The 7,500-nt window shown below is 55.9% G+C and overlaps 2 non-coding genes and 1 pseudogene across 2 annotated transcripts; all 3 read left to right on the top strand.

Annotated features, from left to right (window-relative positions):
- The first annotated feature begins 3,405 nt into the window (after positions 1-3,405).
- On the top strand, positions 3,406-5,315 carry LOC124728851. Its single transcript, XR_007007443.1, has one exon. It is a non-coding gene; the product is annotated as a small subunit ribosomal RNA (ribosomal RNA).
- Positions 5,316-5,666: 351 nt separating this feature from the next.
- On the top strand, positions 5,667-5,821 carry LOC124728847. Its single transcript, XR_007007439.1, has one exon. It is a non-coding gene; the product is annotated as a 5.8S ribosomal RNA (ribosomal RNA).
- A 188-nt stretch (positions 5,822-6,009) lies between these two features.
- The window catches only part of LOC124728856, a 4,221-nt pseudogene continuing 2,730 nt past the window's right edge, over positions 6,010-7,500 (top strand).

Genomic DNA, 7,500 nt, shown 5'->3' with positions numbered 1-7,500 from the left:
TCGTAAAGTGCAATCCACCCCTATAACTTGCGTTTCATGAAGAGTTATTTCCAATATGCGACATTCCCGCTGTCCCTATACATGAGCCGCGACCTGTACCACTTACGAGCGAGAGACGCGATCGCGTTGCTCACTGTACGGCGTCCGATACCGAGCCATCAGCATGTCGGTCCCCATGCGCGTTGCACTCGCACTCGCAGTCGCAAAAACGTGGGGCAAATATATTACGCGGAAGAGCTATAACAGACCGAGCCCCACTGCATGGGGGGAGTCTTTGTCACTAATGTACACAGATGGAACATTTTGGACTGGAACCAGATTACCCGTACACACGGCGCTGATTAGTAATCAATGCAGAGCCATCAAACTACAATAAATATACACAACTGTCCGTATACATGCTGAAAGAGTCTGCCCACAATGGGAACCACACGTCAGCCAGACACTCTGATCACGCACCACTCTCTGCTTCTAACAGGCGCACATACAATATGTAAGCACCAGCATGGAACAACATCCAGTGCATCTTCTCCGCCACATTACACAATCCACACTATCACAACCAGACCAGGAGGTCCATGCGGAAAATACAATATCCCAGCCTTTCGACATCCACCATTGCGCAGACCAGGCACCAACACCCACACATGTCCTATACAACGGTGCACCCAACATCACAATAGTACCTCCTGTCACAGCGCACAAACAATGACATGAGTCAAAGACACAGGTCTCACACAAGCATAGAATTGGAGCGCCGCCTCTAATAAGCCAAAGGTGCATCCTGACGTGACAAATCTGATCATGTCACAAGCATTCACTTACTATAATCACTATCAACGAACCTGCCGCCCCCGCCCCCCCCCCCCCCTACACCTTTCCTTACAACAACGTGTAACCTAACCTAACCTAACCTAACCTATGTTGTACCTTAACCTAACCTATGTTGTACCTTAACCTAACCTATGTTGTACCTTAACCTAACCTATGTTGTACCTTAACCTAACCTATGTTGTACCTTAACCTAACCTATGTTGTACCTTAACCTAACCTATGTTGTACCTTAACCTAACCCATGTTGTACCTTAACCTAACCTATGTTGTACCTTAACCTAACCCATGTTGTACCTTAACCTAACCCATGTTGTACCTTAACCTAACCCATGTTGTACCTTAACCTAACCCATGTTGTACCTTAACCTAACCCATGTTGTACCTTAACCTAACCCATGTTGTACCTTAACCTAACCCATGTTGTACCTTAACCTAACCCATGTTGTGCCTTAACCTAACCCACGTTGTGCCTTAACCTAACCCACGTTGTGCCTTAACCTAACCCACGTTGTGCCTTAACCTAACCCACGTTGTGCCTTAACCTAACCCACGTTGTGCCTTAACCTAACCCACGTTGTGCCTTAACCTAACCCACGTTGTGCCTTAACCTAACCCACGTTGTGCCTTAACCTAACCCACGTTGTGCCTTAACCTAACCCACGTTGTGCCTTAACCTAACCCACGTTGTGCCTTAACCTAACCCACGTTGTGCCTTAACCTAACCCACGTTGTCCCCTAACGTAACCCACGTTGTCCCCTAACGTAACCCATGTTGTCGCCTAAACCTGCTCTGTAATTGTTATACGACTCGTTCAATTAGTGTAGTGTTGCCCACCCGCAACCCTCGCAATATAGTTCGCTACTCGCACTGCCCGCTCCCCTGTGTATCGCTTCATGTTAAACACCTTGCAAGTCTTGCTGACTTTCCACATGCTCCTGCTGTACACTGTAATGTGGATGGCAGCAGGACGTACATGCCGCCCCTCCCCACGTCCCCACCTTGCCCCCCTGCCTTCGCAAGCTGGTTGGTGAGAAGTTTGCATGTTCAATGCCCTTCGCATGCGACGTACTCAGGCTACGTTGTGGTGCGGCCTGTGTCAACCGTCCGCTAATGTCGTACGCGTAAACCACAATCTGTACTGCACATTCGTCCTTATGTACCGAATGATACATCGTGGCACATGTGTGACCGTACAACGACTGCGCCCAAAAACGGCGGACCATACAGTGCAAATATTGTGCACGCAGCTACGTGTCGTCTCCCTATGAGAGCTGGATTGCAGTGTGGTACGCCATAGAGACGTGTGGGAGGAACGGACGCCGTGGATGGCGATCAGCATGAGCTGTCTGTTGATGTATTCGGACCTAGTCGTCTCTCCTCACACACCGTGATGGCATGGTGCACCGCGTTCCATATCTGCGACATGCTACAGAGGCCGGTTGACAGTCGTTCGAGCAATGGACATCGCATACGTACGGGGGCCACCTTCCACGTATTGTCTAGGCGTGCACATTTTGTTGCGTGTATGTGGGCAGACGTAGTGTGGCGTGACACCTGACACAGGCATGCAATAATCGTTGAAGTTGCAAATGGCGATGGACGCCTGCGTTTTCTGGTGAAGTTACGCAAATGAACAAATGGTAACCTGTTGTGGTGCGGTTGTTCTCGCTAGGGGTGAATCGGTGATGGCGACGATAGGTTGAGGTACGAACCGGTTGTTCCAGCGATACCCACCATGCCGACGAAACTGAACGGCATCTGGGTGTGAAGCGATACGCGGCGGTGGCTGGGTGGGACCGTCCCCGGCCGGTGAGGGGGCGCCTCCCGGCGTGCTGGCCGCGCGGTGCGTGGGCGCACGCGCTACAGCCGGCTGGTGGGGGCGGCCAGTGGCAGGCGCGCCGGCCGACGGACGCGGCAGGCGTCGCAGCTGCGCGCCGGCGCACCCTGCGCGCGGCGCCGTGCGGCCAAAGTAGGTCCTCGCGGGCCCGGTGCGAAGCGCGGTGGACATCTTCAGTGTGCTGGTCCGATTGAGGACTGTGTGCGTTGAGGATGCGCCGCCGCCCGGCGCTCGGCGCCGCGACGCCGTCTGCTGCTCGGTCGCCCCAGCGGTTCTCGCTGGTGGTTTGTATCGCAGCTGTGCGGATGTGTTGGCGCGTGCGCTGTGCTGGGAGAGTTCGCTTCGGCACCCAAGTGGGGCTTTTGTCCTTCTGTGGCGCTGGCGTTGGAGCTGCCGGTCACCGTAGGTGGCGCGTGTTGTCTCCCGCCGGCAATGCCACGACAGCACGCTCCCGGGCCTCTGTCGGCAGCGGCAAGCTCAGTTGGGAGCACGGGTGGTCGCACCGAAAGCGTCTACTCGCCTAACTCCGGGCGATTGCGCCTCTCTCGAACCCGACCAAGTACTTGGGACGGCGCTGCGCGCCGCCGGGACCTGAGAGGGTTTCGAGGTGTATTGTGCAGGGGAGCTCAGCCTCCTCCTGTTTGCAGAATGATTGAGCGGACGCTTGCGTGTTCGCGCGGGCCCCCGGGACACACTCCCGGGCGGCCGGCTGCTCAGCTCTAGTTGACGCAGCTCCCTGGTTGATCCTGCCAGTAGTCATATGCTTGTCTCAAAGATTAAGCCATGCATGTCTCAGTACAAGCCGCATTAAGGTGAAACCGCGAATGGCTCATTAAATCAGTTATGGTTCCTTAGATCGTACCCACGTTACTTGGATAACTGTGGTAATTCTAGAGCTAATACATGCAAACAGAGTCCCGACCAGAGATGGAAGGGACGCTTTTATTAGATCAAAACCAATCGGTCGGCTCGTCCGGTCCGTTTGCCTTGGTGACTCTGAATAACTTTGGGCTGATCGCACGGTCCTCGTACCGGCGACGCATCTTTCAAATGTCTGCCTTATCAACTGTCGATGGTAGGTTCTGCGCCTACCATGGTTGTAACGGGTAACGGGGAATCAGGGTTCGATTCCGGAGAGGGAGCCTGAGAAACGGCTACCACATCCAAGGAAGGCAGCAGGCGCGCAAATTACCCACTCCCGGCACGGGGAGGTAGTGACGAAAAATAACGATACGGGACTCATCCGAGGCCCCGTAATCGGAATGAGTACACTTTAAATCCTTTAACGAGTATCTATTGGAGGGCAAGTCTGGTGCCAGCAGCCGCGGTAATTCCAGCTCCAATAGCGTATATTAAAGTTGTTGCGGTTAAAAAGCTCGTAGTTGGATTTGTGTCCCACGCTGTTGGTTCACCGCCCGTCGGTGTTTAACTGGCATGTATCGTGGGACGTCCTGCCGGTGGGGCGAGCCGAAGGCGTGCGACCGCCTCGTGCGTGCTCGTGCGTCCCGAGGCGGACCCCGTTGAAATCCTACCAGGGTGCTCTTTATTGAGTGTCTCGGTGGGCCGGCACGTTTACTTTGAACAAATTAGAGTGCTTAAAGCAGGCAAGCCCGCCTGAATACTGTGTGCATGGAATAATGGAATAGGACCTCGGTTCTATTTTGTTGGTTTTCGGAACCCGAGGTAATGATTAATAGGGACAGGCGGGGGCATTCGTATTGCGACGTTAGAGGTGAAATTCTTGGATCGTCGCAAGACGAACAGAAGCGAAAGCATTTGCCAAGTATGTTTTCATTAATCAAGAACGAAAGTTAGAGGTTCGAAGGCGATCAGATACCGCCCTAGTTCTAACCATAAACGATGCCAGCCAGCGATCCGCCGCAGTTCCTCCGATGACTCGGCGGGCAGCCTCCGGGAAACCAAAGCTTTTGGGTTCCGGGGGAAGTATGGTTGCAAAGCTGAAACTTAAAGGAATTGACGGAAGGGCACCACCAGGAGTGGAGCCTGCGGCTTAATTTGACTCAACACGGGAAACCTCACCAGGCCCGGACACCGGAAGGATTGACAGATTGATAGCTCTTTCTTGATTCGGTGGGTGGTGGTGCATGGCCGTTCTTAGTTGGTGGAGCGATTTGTCTGGTTAATTCCGATAACGAACGAGACTCTAGCCTGCTAACTAGTCGCGTGACATCCTTCGTGCTGTCAGCGATTACTTTTCTTCTTAGAGGGACAGGCGGCTTCTAGCCGCACGAGATTGAGCAATAACAGGTTCTGTGATGCCCTTAGATGTTCTGGGCCGCACGCGCGCTACACTGAAGGAATCAGCGTGTCTTCCTAGGCCGAAAGGTCGGGGTAACCCGCTGAACCTCCTTCGTGCTAGGGATTGGGGCTTGCAATTGTTCCCCATGAACGAGGAATTCCCAGTAAGCGCGAGTCATAAGCTCGCGTTGATTACGTCCCTGCCCTTTGTACACACCGCCCGTCGCTACTACCGATTGAATGATTTAGTGAGGTCTTCGGACTGGTACGCGGCATTGACTCTGTCGTTGCCGATGCTACCGGAAAGATGACCAAACTTGATCATTTAGAGGAAGTAAAAGTCGTAACAAGGTTTCCGTAGGTGAACCTGCGGAAGGATCATTACCGACTAGACTGCATGTCTTTCGATGTGCGTGTCGTGTCGCGCAACACGCTACCTGTACGGCTCGCCGTAGCCGTGCGCCGCGTGCGGAACCACGCGTGCCTCTCAAAACTAGCGGCAATGTTGTGTGGTACGAGCGCTGAAGCGCTGGAGCGGCTGGCCTGCGGCACCTGGCGCCTGGCGCCGGTTTTGAATGACTTTCGCCCGAGTGCCTGTCCGCTCCGGTGTGGAGCCGTACGACGCCCGTCGGCCGTGAGGCCGTTGGACACAGAACGCTGGAACAGGGGCCGCCACACGCCTCACTCCCGCCTATGCGACCGTCTCGAAAGAGACGGCGGAAACTGAGAAAAGATCACCCAGGACGGTGGATCACTCGGCTCGTGGGTCGATGAAGAACGCAGCAAATTGCGCGTCGACATGTGAACTGCAGGACACATGAACATCGACGTTTCGAACGCACATTGCGGTCCATGGATTCCGTTCCCGGGCCACGTCTGGCTGAGGGTCGGCTACGTATACTGAAGCGCGCGGCGTTTGCCCCGCTTCGCAGACCTGGGAGTGTCGCGGCCGCCTGTGGGGCCGGCCGCGTCTCCTCAAACGTGCGATGCGCGCCCGTCGCCTGGCGGTTCGCATACCGGTACTTTCTCGGTAGCGTGCACAGCCGGCTGGCGGTGTGGCGTGCGACACCTCGTACAACGACCTCAGAGCAGGCGAGACTACCCGCTGAATTTAAGCATATTACTAAGCGGAGGAAAAGAAACTAACAAGGATTCCCCCAGTAGCGGCGAGCGAACAGGGAAGAGTCCAGCACCGAACCCCGCAGGCTGCCGCCTGTCGTGGCATGTGGTGTTTGGGAGGGTCCACTACCCCGACGCCTCGCGCCGAGCCCAAGTCCAACTTGAATGAGGCCACGGCCCGTAGAGGGTGCCAGGCCCGTAGCGGCCGGTGCGAGCGTCGGCGGGACCTCTCCTTCGAGTCGGGTTGCTTGAGAGTGCAGCTCCAAGTGGGTGGTAAACTCCATCTGAGACTAAATATGACCACGAGACCGATAGCGAACAAGTACCGTGAGGGAAAGTTGAAAAGAACTTTGAAGAGAGAGTTCAAAAGTACGTGAAACCGTTCTGGGGTAAACGTGAGAAGTCCGAAAGGTCGAACGGGTGAGATTCACGCCCATCCGGCCACTGGCCTCCGCCCTCGGCAGATGGGGCCGGCCGCCCGCGCGGAGCAATCCGCGGCGGGGTCGTGTCCGGTTGCCTTTCCACTCGCCGCGGGGTGGGGCCGTTCCGGTGTGCGGTGGGCCGCACTTCTCCCCTAGTAGGACGTCGCGACCCGCTGGGTGCCGGCCTACGGCCCGGGTGCGCAGCCTGTCCTTCCGCGGGCCTCGGTTCGCGTCTGTTGGGCAGAGCCCCGGTGTCCTGGCTGGCTGCCCGGCGGTATATCTGGAGGAGTCGATTCGCCCCTTTGGGCGCTCGGGCTCCCGGCAAGCGCGCGCGGTTCTTCCCGGATGACGGACCTACCTGGCCCGGCCCCGGACCCGCGCCGCTGTTGGCTCGGGATGCTCTCGGGCGGAATAATCGCTCCCGTCAGCGGCGCTTCAGCTTTGGACAATTTCACGACCCGTCTTGAAACACGGACCAAGGAGTCTAACATGTGCGCGAGTCATTGGGCTGTACGAAACCTAAAGGCGTAATGAAAGTGAAGGTCTCGCCTTGCGCGGGCCGAGGGAGGGATGGGGCTTCCCCGCCCTTCACGGGGCGGCGGCCTCCGCACTCCCGGGGCGTCTCGTCCTCATTGCGAGGTGAGGCGCACCTAGAGCGTACACGTTGGGACCCGAAAGATGGTGAACTATGCCTGGCCAGGACGAAGTCAGGGGAAACCCTGATGGAGGTCCGTAGCGATTCTGACGTGCAAATCGATCGTCGGAGCTGGGTATAGGGGCGAAAGACTAATCGAACCATCTAGTAGCTGGTTCCCTCCGAAGTTTCCCTCAGGATAGCTGGTGCTCGTACGAGTCTCATCCGGTAAAAGCGAATGATTAGAGGCCTTGGGGCCGAAACGACCTCAACCTATTCTCAAACTTTAAATGGGTGAGATCTCCGGCTTGCTTGATATGCTGAAGCCGCGAGCAAACGACTCGGATCGGAGTGCCAAGTGGGCCACTTTTGGTAAGCAGAACTGGCGCTGTGG

Source organism: Schistocerca piceifrons, unplaced genomic scaffold (genome assembly GCF_021461385.2).
Source record: "Schistocerca piceifrons isolate TAMUIC-IGC-003096 unplaced genomic scaffold, iqSchPice1.1 HiC_scaffold_1172, whole genome shotgun sequence".
Classification (NCBI taxonomy): domain Eukaryota; kingdom Metazoa; phylum Arthropoda; class Insecta; order Orthoptera; family Acrididae; genus Schistocerca; species Schistocerca piceifrons.
This window is presented reverse-complemented; position numbering and strand designations above follow the sequence as displayed.